Source organism: Bos taurus, chromosome 16 (genome assembly GCF_002263795.3).
Source record: "Bos taurus isolate L1 Dominette 01449 registration number 42190680 breed Hereford chromosome 16, ARS-UCD2.0, whole genome shotgun sequence".
Taxonomy (NCBI): Eukaryota; Metazoa; Chordata; class Mammalia; order Artiodactyla; family Bovidae; genus Bos; species Bos taurus.
Window position 1 is genome coordinate 64,799,957 of NC_037343.1, and position 12,258 is coordinate 64,812,214.

General features: G+C 42.3%; 1 protein-coding gene and 1 non-coding gene across 6 annotated transcripts in view; one reads left to right on the forward strand and one right to left on the reverse strand.

The window, feature by feature from the left end:
• RGL1 (ral guanine nucleotide dissociation stimulator like 1) overlaps window positions 1-12,258 on the forward strand; it is a 277,517-nt gene that overhangs the window by 115,588 nt on the left and 149,671 nt on the right. The gene's annotated exons all lie outside the window — the stretch shown is intronic.
• TRNAE-CUC (transfer RNA glutamic acid (anticodon CUC)) lies at window positions 733-808 on the reverse strand. Its single transcript has one exon. It is a non-coding gene; the product is annotated as a tRNA-Glu (tRNA).

Consider the following 12,258-nt stretch of genomic DNA (forward strand, 5'->3'; position numbering starts at 1 on the left):
GTACTTTACTACAGAGAGTAAAGAAAACTCCAGGTGAATTTAGGAAGGGAGGGAGGGAGGAAAAAAAAGAGGGAGGGAAGGAGGAAGAAAGAAAAAGACCAGTTTCTTGAGGGCTTGGAAACCATTCCTTCATGGGGCTTGTGTTCATGTGAGTCTAAGATCCCAAGAAAAAGTGTGCGAAGCAGTTCTATTTCAGCTCGTTGTTTTCCAAAATGTGCTCACTGTAAACCTCAGGGTCTTTTTTTATTCGCTTGAAAACTCCATTATTGCCAGGACAAGCTTGGCATGAAGTAATGAAGAGGCAGGGGGTTGGGGGAGAGGAGCTCACAAACTGAAACAGTGCGCATGAAAGGGAAAGAATTGTCTTCTGTCCTTTAGGCTTATCTCCCCTTCGAGGGCACAAATATGAAGAAGAAACGGTATTTATTTAAATTTGTCCTTGGATTACAAATGTAGGCTATCTGGGGAGAAGCTGTACTGCTTCGCACAGCACTGAGTAGCTAGTCCAAAGGCCTGTCCTCTTTCAGGGGCCCAGGAGAGGAAATAGTGGAAAACTTTTACTATAAATTCTTCTCCTGTGACCCGACATTTGAGAAATTTACCTGCTTTACTTGGTGAGAAACCCTTGTCTAGGAATCTCAAGACACATTATAATCTTTTGTAATCTTTTTTTTTGGGGGGGTGGGGCGTGGGGGGGGGTTGGGCTGCACTGCCTGGATTGTGGGATCTTAGTTCAACCCCAAGCAGGGGTTGAACCTGGGCCCTCTGCAGTGAGAGTGCAGAATCCTAACCACTGGACCACCAGGGAACCCCCCTGGAACCTTTATAGATGGAGAAAATTTCAGAAAGGTAGAGATTTACAGGAGGTCGCTGGTAGGAAAAGGTTGTCGTTGTTTAATCACCAAATCACGTCTGACTCTGTGTGACCCCATGGACTGTAGACCGCCAGGCTCCTCTGACCATGGGGTTCTCCAGGCAAGAATACTGGAGTGGGCTGCCATTCCCTTCTCCAAGGAAAGGGTTAGCATGCTTTAAAAACTTGGACTCTGATAAGGGGATATTGGTGGCCCCAGTGCCTTTGCACATGACGTTCTAGTCTCTGTTTAGGGTGCCCTTCCTTCCCCTTTGCCCAGCTAACTCCTATTCATCCTTCAAACTCTGGAAGTTTCCCTTGACCTCTATAGTCTGTGTTATATGCCCTTGTCATTTTTTTTTCTTAATTTTCTAAAAAGTACTCTGTGTTTCCTTCATGTCCATTTATCACATTATATGGCAATCATTTATTTTATATTCTTTTCCAGTGTACTATGAGCTCCTAATCTGAGAAACTATGTCTGTTTTATTCAGAGTTATTTCACTACACTCTTGAGACATTTGTTGAATGAATAAATGAATGAACAAAGGAACGGACAGAAAACCAACTGTCTCACCTGTTGGTGCTTACTCTGAGAAGAGCACCCAAGTGACAGAACTTCTGGCAGTTAGTGGTGTTTCCTCTGCTGTCATGGAAGGATGGACCCAAGGCCCAGAACCATGTGATTGACTCTGTGGCTTGTACTTGCCAATAATGGGAACCATTAGGATTTTACTGGATTTCTGAGAAATCAACGCCATATGTGTGTAGTAAAAGTACAGTGACAATGAAAGCAAGTAGCCTGATGAAAAGAGTCCTCAGTAAGCAAAATAACCTCTCCACCCACTCCTGTTTACCCTTATGGCCATATGGTGCTTACAGACTCAAAACATTCATTTTAAGTAGGTTGGATGCAGTGCAAGGACAAATCTGAATTGTTTCAAAGTAAAAATGTTGATCAAGGAAGCTAAAAATGGCAAAAAAAGACTTGAAACACTGTGATGGAGGAATTGTGCTCTATCAAAGTGGGAGGTGAAGTTATGTTTAAGGAATCATGGAGGATAGTAGATATGGGAAAGCAAGAAAGAGCCAAGATTTCGATTGGGAGTCCAGAAGTTTTATAATTTATTAAGAGAAATCAAAACTGCTGACAATACAGTTACAAAGCCAGTGATTGCCAAACACCCCTGGACTTACTGGAAGAAATGGAGCAAGACCCTGGATACAAAGTATCCACACAGGGACAGGCTGTCCCTTTGGGGCAGGAAACACTGGGTCATTCATTTTCTGAAAGGCAGGGACCACAAGAAAGAATGTGCAGGGGCTTAAGTGAACCCTATGCTAGCTCAGACAGTAAAGACTCTGCCTGAAATGCAGGAGACCGAAGTTCCATTCCTGGGTCAGGAAGATCCCCTGGAGAAGGGGATGGCAACCCACTCCAGTATTCTTTCCTGGAGACTCCCGTGGACAGAGAAGCCTGGTGGGCTACAGTCCATGGGGTTGCAAACAATCAGACACAACTGAGTGACTTTCACTTTCTTTCGTGTGAACTACAGGGCCACACACGTGCTGACTGTTAAGCAGCCATAAGAATTTGAACTGAGAGCCAAGAAGATATATTAAGTCAAATTATTTACCCCTAAGTTTCATGTTTTTAATTGTTAAGACAGAAATATAGGACACTGTAGAAATCATAAGTGACAGCAAATTTTTATTTTATTATTTTTTAAAGTTTTTATTGGTGGATAGTTGATTTGCAGTGTTGTGTTACTTTCAGGTACAGCAAAGCGGTCAGCGATTTTTAAATATGACCCTTAAATATCTAGTCACCTTGCAAAGATTTTCCCCACCACAACCGCAACATTCCAGTCCTTGTAGGACCAAGGTAAATTTCCAGGGGCCGTCTAATGTGAGCATAGCTTGTCATGTGTCATCCTTAACCTTTGGCAGGGACAGGAAGGTAGTCTGTTCAGCCTTTTAATGCTATTTTCTCTTTGCCTAGATGGTTGCATGTTTCTTTTGCAGTGGAGAAACTTCCTTGGCATTATATCACCACTTAATTTATTCATAGCTGAATTACCCAAAATTCTTGTGAAAGCAGTGGCCTGGTTAACTTAATTTTCTGCTAGTTTATGAGATAACAGTACACAATCCATAGTAGACACTTAATTGACATTTTTTTTAATGAATTGGATGAATAACATATGTGAAAATACATTCCCTGGGTCAAAAAGTGCAAATGCCTTCCAGGTATAGACAGGACTTGAGGATCTAGACAATAAAGGACAAAGCCCCAAGGATTTTGGATTTAGTTAGAACTTGGTTGGAACATGGTAGTAACATTTACTGGGTGTATTATCTTAGTCAGTAGTTAATCTTCTAAGTCTTAGTGTCTTCATCCATAAAGTGTGGATAATAATATTCACTTAGGATGGTTGAATATGCAATGTATATAAACCTAGGGCAGTGACTGGCACATAAGTGCTTAATAATATTGTTTCTGTTTCTCTCTCTCTAGTTAACTCAGGATTGATAACAAAATCATTGGAGTTTTGGCCCTTTGAAAGCAGTCTTGAATAGACTGGAATATATAAAACTGTTAACATTTGTCAATTCCAGATGGCAGTAATATGAACATGATTGTATATTTGTATCTCTTGGCATCTTTTACAATTCTAAAAATTGAAAGTGTCAAAACAAAAAGGTTGAATAAAATGACAGCTATCTTAAAAAAAGAAAACATCTAAAATAAATCCATTCCTATCTTATTAAATATAAAATAGTGAATTGAGTCATTTACTCAATAGATATTTGTTGAGTAACTGCCATGTATAGGACTGATATAACCCCTGCCTCATGGAGCTTACAGTCTAGTGGGGAATATAGACTTTTTTTTTTCTCACAAAAGCACCATAGATGTGATCAAAACAATTAAAACACAAGCTTGTAAAGCAGTACACGTGAGGCATATTTTAGCTAAATTTGGGAGGTGTGGAGAAGCTAAGAGTAATAAATGATGTGTAGGAGTAAGTGATTTTATACACATGAGACGTGGAAATTGGATGAGGTGGACCATTTCATTTTGGGGGTGGGGAAGGAAGTCCTTTGCAGGTGCAGAGGGAAAAGCATGTAAGAGGCATAGAGGGTGGGGGATAGGGGAATGAAGAGTAGTTCAGTGTGGGTGGAAGATAGGATTCAAGACAGAAGGTGATGGGGGTGATGAGGCTTGAAAGGAGGGCACGAGTCAGATCATGAGGATCTGTAAAAGTGTTGCGACTCTGGAGGAGAGTTTGTCCTCCAAACATCAAGACCCCTGCCTGACACTGTTGGTGGGGTCCCCATTTTTGTACTAATGCTGTTGATGCTTAGGTACTGATCATTCAGTACTTAAAAGATTGATGGGATGCTGTGTTTTCGGGGGGGCCTGAAATTATGTTGCTATTTTTAGTGGACAGAAACTGTACTCCTAGTGAGTGAAATAAGTATAGAAGTTTTGTCTCCTATACATTTTCAACCTAAGAACTTTCATAGATGGCTTGAAGCTGTCCTGAGCGAAAGTACACCATTTCTGCCTGCCATCAACAGGAGATGGTTAGCAGTGACTTGTTTTAATGTCCTCCTGGACTGACAGTGAAACAGATGTGAAGATAGCCATCGGGCACCTGATTTATAAGTAGATGAGCTTTGTAACAAAAAGTTAGTTATAACATATTTTTCTTAGACTGCTGATGTCCTCTTGCATCAGATGAATCACGTTGTGTCCCTGATCTTGAGGTTAGCCAGAATTTTTGAAACTAATAAATGATTTTACAACTTGGAAGATTTTTCTCTTAACAAAACTAACGGCATTTGTTCATTATCCTATGGAGCTAGGAAGAATGGAAGTTGGTTTGATAAATCTGGAACACAGTCGCACTGGGACAGAGATGAAGAAGGATGATTACCTTCTAATGACAGTCATCCACATGACCTGATCACATTCAGACACAGGACCGTTACACATGGTTTCATAATGGAAAGTAAATGGGCCAGACAATTCAGTATGCACAAACCAGCTGGTGACCTTGCCAGTGACTCCTCAGGGAGTGAGCTGATAGGAAAACTGATGATCTGAGATTGTGATTTGCCCAAAGTTGCAGAATAACATCATTATACGCTAATTCCCAGCTCCATGCACTTGGTTTTTCACAGCTATTTAAGAGTCTCAAAGACTCTAAGCTTTGCAAAGTCTAGTTACATGATAAAGTTCTTGATGCTCTTATTTGGGAGCATACTTTTTTTAAGGTCTTCTAGTTTTTTCTTTTTCTTTTTTAATTGAGGTACAGTTGCTTTACAATGTTGTGTTAGTATCTGCTGTACAGTGAAGTGAGTCAGCTCTATGTAGGAGTATACTTTTTATTGTCCCTTGAATTCTTCATGAGAAAGTCTTCCCTTCCTTGAGCTCCCTGCCCTGAGTTGGGCTTTCCTTTCATTAGTTTGAGAGAATTGACCTTAAACTAGGGAGTGGGTTATTTGAGGGGGCAAATCACCTACTAGTTTGTTGTACGTGTCCAAGAAAAATCTTTAAGCTACACCTCTGGGTAGCACGTCACTTGATGGACGTGAGTCTGAGTGAACTCTCGGAGTTGGTGATGGACAGGGAGGCCTGGCATGCTGCGATTCATGGGGTCACAAAGAGTCGGACACGACTGAGCAACTGAGCTGAACTGAACTGGGTAGCGCTTTTCTTTGCTCCGGTTGTCTTATTTTTCATAGTTAATGTGATCAGTAGTTCAAAGCAGGATCTATTTATTCTTGGCTCAGTTTCCACCTCTCTGGTTATGACTTTTAGATGTATATGCGGAATCTTGTTCTCAGAGGAAGATCTAAGAAGGCTCTGTTGTAAGTGTGGGTTAACCGCCATCAGGCACAGCTGGTGCAAATCAGCGTGATGCAGCAATAGCTTAGGGTTATTGGCAGAGCCTATGTTTAGAATTATATAGTAGAGAAGAAAAGGGGCTCTGTCTATAGGATAGAGAAGAAGGGAAAAGCTAGGGGAGGGAGAAGGGGGGATATAAAAGATAAACAGGAGAGGGAAGCCATGAAAAGAGTAGCAGTTTTCCCGTGACCTCATAAACAAGTAGGGAGAGGAAACTATACACTGTGTACAGTTTTACTGAGTACAATGATGGTATATACCATCCTCCATGGTTTGCAGGGAATGCTGCTGCTGCTGCTGCTAAGTCACTTCAGTCGTGTTCGACTCTGTGCGACCCCATAGACTAGCAGCCCACCAGGCTCCCCTGTCCCTGGGATTCTCCAGGCAAGAACACTGGAGTGGGTTGCCATTTCCTTCTCCAATGCATGAAAGTGAAAAGTGAAAGTGAAGTCGTTCAGTCGTGTCTGACTCTTAGCGACCCCATGGACTCCAGCCCACCAGGCTCCTCCATCCATGGGATTTGGGCACCTTATTTTATATTATGTTCCTGTCCTTTGTCAGGGTGGACAGAAAAACTATAAGGGAGCTCAACAGCCCATGGAGAACTGGGAGAGGTTCTTGAAAGAAGTTGGGAAGAATCCATGGTAAAACCACATGCCTCAGGTTTTGGATCAAGATTCACATGGTCTGGACTTCCCTGGTAGCACAGTGGATAAGAACCCTCCTGTCAATGCAGGGGACATGGTTCGATTCCTGCTCCAGGAAGACTCCACATGTCAAGGAGCAGCTAGAGCCCATGTGCCATGACTACTGGAGCCTGCCCGTTCTAGGGCTCGTGAGCCATAACTATAGAGCCCACATGCTACACCTACTGAAGCCTCCATGCCCAGAGCCCCTGCTCCGCAACAAGAGAAGCCCTTGCTCCCCGCAACTGGAGAAAGCCTGCACACAGCAACAAAGACACAGCGTAACCACAAAAGAAAAAAGGATTTATGTGGTCAGCATAAGTCTCTCTGAGTAGGGTGACATACTTGCTCAGGTCACTACCGACCTCCACAGATTTAGCTGTGTTCTTTTCTTCAGGCCTGGCTTCAGTGCTCCTTTGAAGACAAATGAGCAATGATAGATGGAGTAGTTTCTGAACGAGAAGGTTCTGTCCTGTTCCAGCTCCCTACCCCCACCCCTGGCAGGATCCTACACCTGGCACCCTGGATCTGGGAGCCGCTGTAGACTCTTTTCTCAGTCTTTCAAGGGACAACTGTAGGTGACCTGAAGGAAAATAAAGAAAGCGAGATTCCCTCTTCCCCAGAGGACAGATTCCTACCATAAGGGAGCAGTGTAGCTGCCTGTTTTTCTGAGATCAGGGATTAAAAATGGTGAATTTTATTTGTAGTATTGCAATCTTCATGGCAAATAGATGGGGAAACAGTGACAGACTTTTTTTGGGGGCTCCAAAATCACTGCAGATGGTGACTGCAGCCATGAAATGAAAAGATGCTTGTTCCTTGGAAGAAAAGTTATGACCAACCTAGACAGCATGTTAAAAAGCAGAGACATTACTTTGCTAACAAAAGTCCATCTAGTCAAAGCTATGGTTTTTCCAGTAGTCATATATGGATGTGAGAGTTGGACTTTAAAGAAAGCTGAGAGCCAAAGAATTGATGCTTTTGAACTGTGGTGTTGGAGAAGACTTTTGAGAGTCCCTTGGACTGCAAGGAGATCCAACCAGTCCATCCTAAAGGAGATCAGTCCTGAGTGTTCATTGGAAGGACTGATATTGAAGCTGAAACTCCAATACTTTGGCTACCTGCTGTGAAGAACTGACTCATTAGAAAAGACCCTAATGCTGGGCAAGATTGAAGGCAGGAGGGGAAGGGGATGACAGAGGATAAGATGGTTGGATGGCATCACCAACTCAATGGAAATGAGTTTGAGTAAACTCTGGGAGTTGGCAATGGACAGAGAGGCCTGGCATGCTCCAGTCCATGGGGTCGCAAAGAGTTGGACACAACTGAGCAGCTGAACTGAACTGAATCTATTATTATCTTGAGATCAGAGAGCTTGCAGTTGTAGATGTGCTCAGATTTCAAGGTATGTAAGATGGCCCTCAATGTTAAATCTGGGTCAAGGTGAGAGTGTGAGATATGCATGTATTGATTTGACTGCATTGGGTCCTAGTGGTGGCTTGTGGGATCCTTGATCTTCATTGCAGTGTGTAGGATCTTCTGATTGTGGCATGTGGGATATATATATATATATATATTTTTTTTTTTTCTTTTTCTTAGTTTCACCATGTGAGATCTTTAGTTGCAGCATGAGAACTATTAGTTGCAAAATGTAGGATCTAGTTCCCTGACCAGGGATCGAACCTGGGCCCCCTGCATTGGGAACGCAGAGTCTTAGCCACTGGACTACGAGGAAAGTCCCAGTTCTAGGTCTTCATCTGTGTTTCAGGTACTGGCACATGTGGTATTTCAGATATTGATTATGTTTGTGGATCGTGTTGGGAACTTCAGAAGCAAGGAGCTAGATGTGTGAAGAAAGATAGATTGGAAATTCGTTTCTTTTTATGAATGGTGGAAAAGCATGAGTGTTGGGTTCTGTGAACCAACTGAAAAAAAGAAGGTATTTTATCCTTAGTATATGGGTGAAGAACATATTGGTAAGGAAAGAACTAGAGCAATTAGAAGAAATACCAATTTATAAAAAAAGTAATTAGCATGAAAAAAGTTCAGATCAAATAATGACTGAAATGTTCAGTTTACTTTTTAATATAAAATATTTAAAGAGATATAAAGGGCATAGAGGGGTGCTCCAGTGGCTCAGTGGTAAAGAATCTGCCTGCAATGTAGGAGACACAGGAGACTTGGGTTTGATCTCTGGGTTGGGAAGATCCCCTGGAGGAGGGCATGGCAATCCACTGCAGTATTCTTGCTGGGAAAATCCCATGAACAGAGGAACCTGGCAGGCTATGGTACATGGAGTCACAAAGAGTTGGACACAACTGAAGTGACTGAGTACCAAGGGCATAGAAGTTTATAAAACGCATCTTGATTTCAGTTTCCTCCCTAAGGGAATACCTGTAAGCAAGTAGAACATTCTGTATATACTAAGTGAAATAATTTTCTCAAAATATTTTAGTGGAAAAATAGGTTTATAGTATGATACCTTCTTCTTAAAGCAAAAGTGAGCTCTATGAGTAAATAGCTATTTTCTTCCTGATGACCAGTCTGGCATTTGTGCAGATCTTTGAGGTCTGCTTGGTGTTATTTTTCCTGATTTCTTTGGAACAAATAACAGGTGATATGATTTTAATATTTTTGTTATACTTTTCCAGAAGCATGGTGAATTTGAACTCAGACATCTGTTTTACTTTGGACCAGTCTCCCTTGTCATCAGGGGCATCCGTTTTTGAAACAGATGTTTGGGTTGAGAGATACAGAATATGGTCATGAAACAGACCAAAGCTAACTGGCCCTCAGGGTAAATAAGCTCATGACTTTGGCCTTCTTAGCCCTATACTGTAACTAGCTGAAGTAACCTGGCTTGGGGGAAGTCTACTTCCCTGAAGACGCTCTAGCATTTAGAAATTATCCAATGAGGCTTATGATGATGCTGTCTACCTTCTTCGGCCCTGGTGATGAATAACTGGATTCGATGGCAGAAAGTAAAGAGGAACTAAAAAGCCTCTTGATGAAAGTGAAAGTGGAGAGTGAAAAAGTTGGCTTAAAGCTCAACATTCAGAAAACGAAGATCATGGCATCTGGTCCCACCACTTCATGGGAAATAGATGGGGAAACAGTGGAAACAGTGTCAGACTTTATTTTTTTGGGCTCCAAAATCACTGCAGATGGTGACTGCAGCCATGAAATTAAAAGACGCTTACTCCTTGGAAGAAAAGTTATGACCAACCTAGATAGCATATTAAAAAGCAGAGACATTACTTTGCCAACAAAGGTTCGTCTAGTCAAGGCTATGGTTTTTCCTGTGGTCATGTATGGATGTGAGAATTGGACTGTGAAGAAGGCTGAGCACCAAAGAATTGATGCTTTTGAACTGTGGTGTTGGAGAAGACTCTTGAGAGTCCCTTGGACTGCAAGGAGATCCAACCAGTCCATTCTGAAGGAGATCAGCCCTGGGATTTCTTTAGAAGGAATGATGCTAAAGCTGAAACTGCAGTACTTTGGCCACCTCATGGGAAGAGTTGACTCATTGGAAAAGACTCTGATGCTGGGAGGGATTGGGGGCAGGAGGAGAAGGGGACGACAGAGGATGAGATGGCTGGATGGCATCACTGACTCGATGGACATGAGTCTGGGTGAACTCCGGGAATCGGTGATGGACAGGGAGGCCTGGCGTGCTGTGATTCATGGGGTCACAGAGTTGGACACGACTGAGCGACTGAACTGAACTGACAAGAGGGGAACAGTCTATGCTTACCCTGGGACTGGTGGTCCATCAGGTAGAAAATCGTGTTCAAGTTATGCTTACTTTACAGGGTTTATATCTAGACCAACATCATAGATATTTTACTCAGATAAATAAGGACAATCTTGCTCTGTAACGAAAGCCATGGAAGGGGGTTTTGACCCATAGAAAGCCTCCATGTATATCACAACAAGAGTCAGGTGGCAAGTGAGCCTTTCAGTGCAGTGGACTCCATTGAGTTTCAGTCTTGTCTGTTATAACTCTGTCTGGGTAGTCAGTGGTATATGCCACAGCAGCCCAGACTATGGAGTGGATTAATGAAGCTGCGATTCTTCCCCAAGGCCAAGAACACAAAAGAATATGCTGTTCAATAGAAAGGGAGCTCTGGACGATGGGGGTCCTGTGAGGCTGGTTTACAAGCCTCCTACTTCAGTGTCTACTCTTTGTCAACATTCCCTGTGAACACCTCTCTCACCCTTCTGATTGGAGTGGGGAAGGGATGAGAATTTTCCTTCCAAGTCTTTCTAGGTAGCTGGGGCAACATTTGGTCCCTCCTATTCTTGGGCAAGTGCTAGTTCCTCTTATCAAAGTCCCTTTTCCAAAGTGAAATAAGTGGAAAATTAAAATTCAATTAAAAACCCAGATGAGGCAATTCTTCTTCTTTCCACTTCCCCCTCCACCCTAATACACAGTAAACAGTTTTTGCAGAGGCCAGCTTCTCCCTCTCTGTGGACCAGAATACTTCCTCTTTAGCTGAGTTGGCTGAGGGCATTATCCATCTCTCGGCCAAGAGCCTTTTTTTTTTTTCTTTGCTCTTTGGACACATACCCAAATTTTGTTGAAGATAGAAACTGTTTCAAATAATAGAATGTTTATTAGTATTTTTAATAATGGAGAGTACAAATAAGACGCCTACTCTGATTCCTGATCTGTCTCCCAAATGCCACCCTGCCCTGTTAAGCTGTTTCTCCAGCCCATTTCAGGTTCTTTACTCAACGTTTACCACAGCTAACTATTTCCCGAGATGATTTCCTGCACATGCCTGAATGTAATTATGTGCTCCTCTCCACATACGTATGTGTATTTGAACACATAAGGGATCACGCTATACACACTGTACTGTACTTGACTTTTTCCCCCTTAGTGAAGTGTTATGGAAATCTTTCCATATTGACACACGCGGATTCATCTCATTCTTTTAACTAATTCATTATATGGATATGCTATTTTTATTTAACCAGCCCCTCTACTGATGGATATTTTGATGTATTTGTAAAACCACGACAAAGTAATGCTTCAGTGACCATCCTCGGACATAATGTTTTGTTGAAGTGTTCCATGTATATCCACCGGGTAAATTCCTAGTGGTGACATTACTTGTTCAAAGGGGAAGTGTGTTTTTAATATTGATATTACCAAATGGTGCTTTAAAAAAGGTTAGGCCCATTTACACTCTCAAGATTTTACAAATCTATTTTGAGTAGAAAGAAAAATAATGTTTTCTCAGACTTGTGTAGCCGGTTTCTGTTTTTATTCTTAAAGTGCTTTCTGTGCCTTAGCTTCTGGAATCTGATACATAAATAAGTGATGCTCACAGCTCAGCTCCCTTGTCTGCTCTTCCCCTTGAGAATCTGTCACGCTCTAAAGCCAATCAATAGAATAATTCTTGTCCCAAGCCATTAAAGTTAATTTTCCACTTGTGTTGGGTCAGAAAAGGATGTGGGTTCTAACTACGAGGACTGTCCACCCTGTGAGGGTAGTCTGTCCACAGGGTACCTGCCACAAGGATACCAGGGATCCAGTTCCAGGTAAAGTATCTAAAAGACAGGGCTTGACCATGTTATCTCAGGGCTTCCGCAGTAGCTCCTGCAATGCAGGAGACCCCAGTTTGATTCCTGGGTCAGAAAGATCCCCTGGAGAAGGGAAAGACTACCCACTCCAGTATTCTGGCCTGGAGAATTCCATGGACTGTATAGTCCATGGGGTGGCAAAGAGTCAGAGATGACTGAGCGACTTTCACTTTCACTTCATATTTTATCTCAACCCAGACACATGGAGT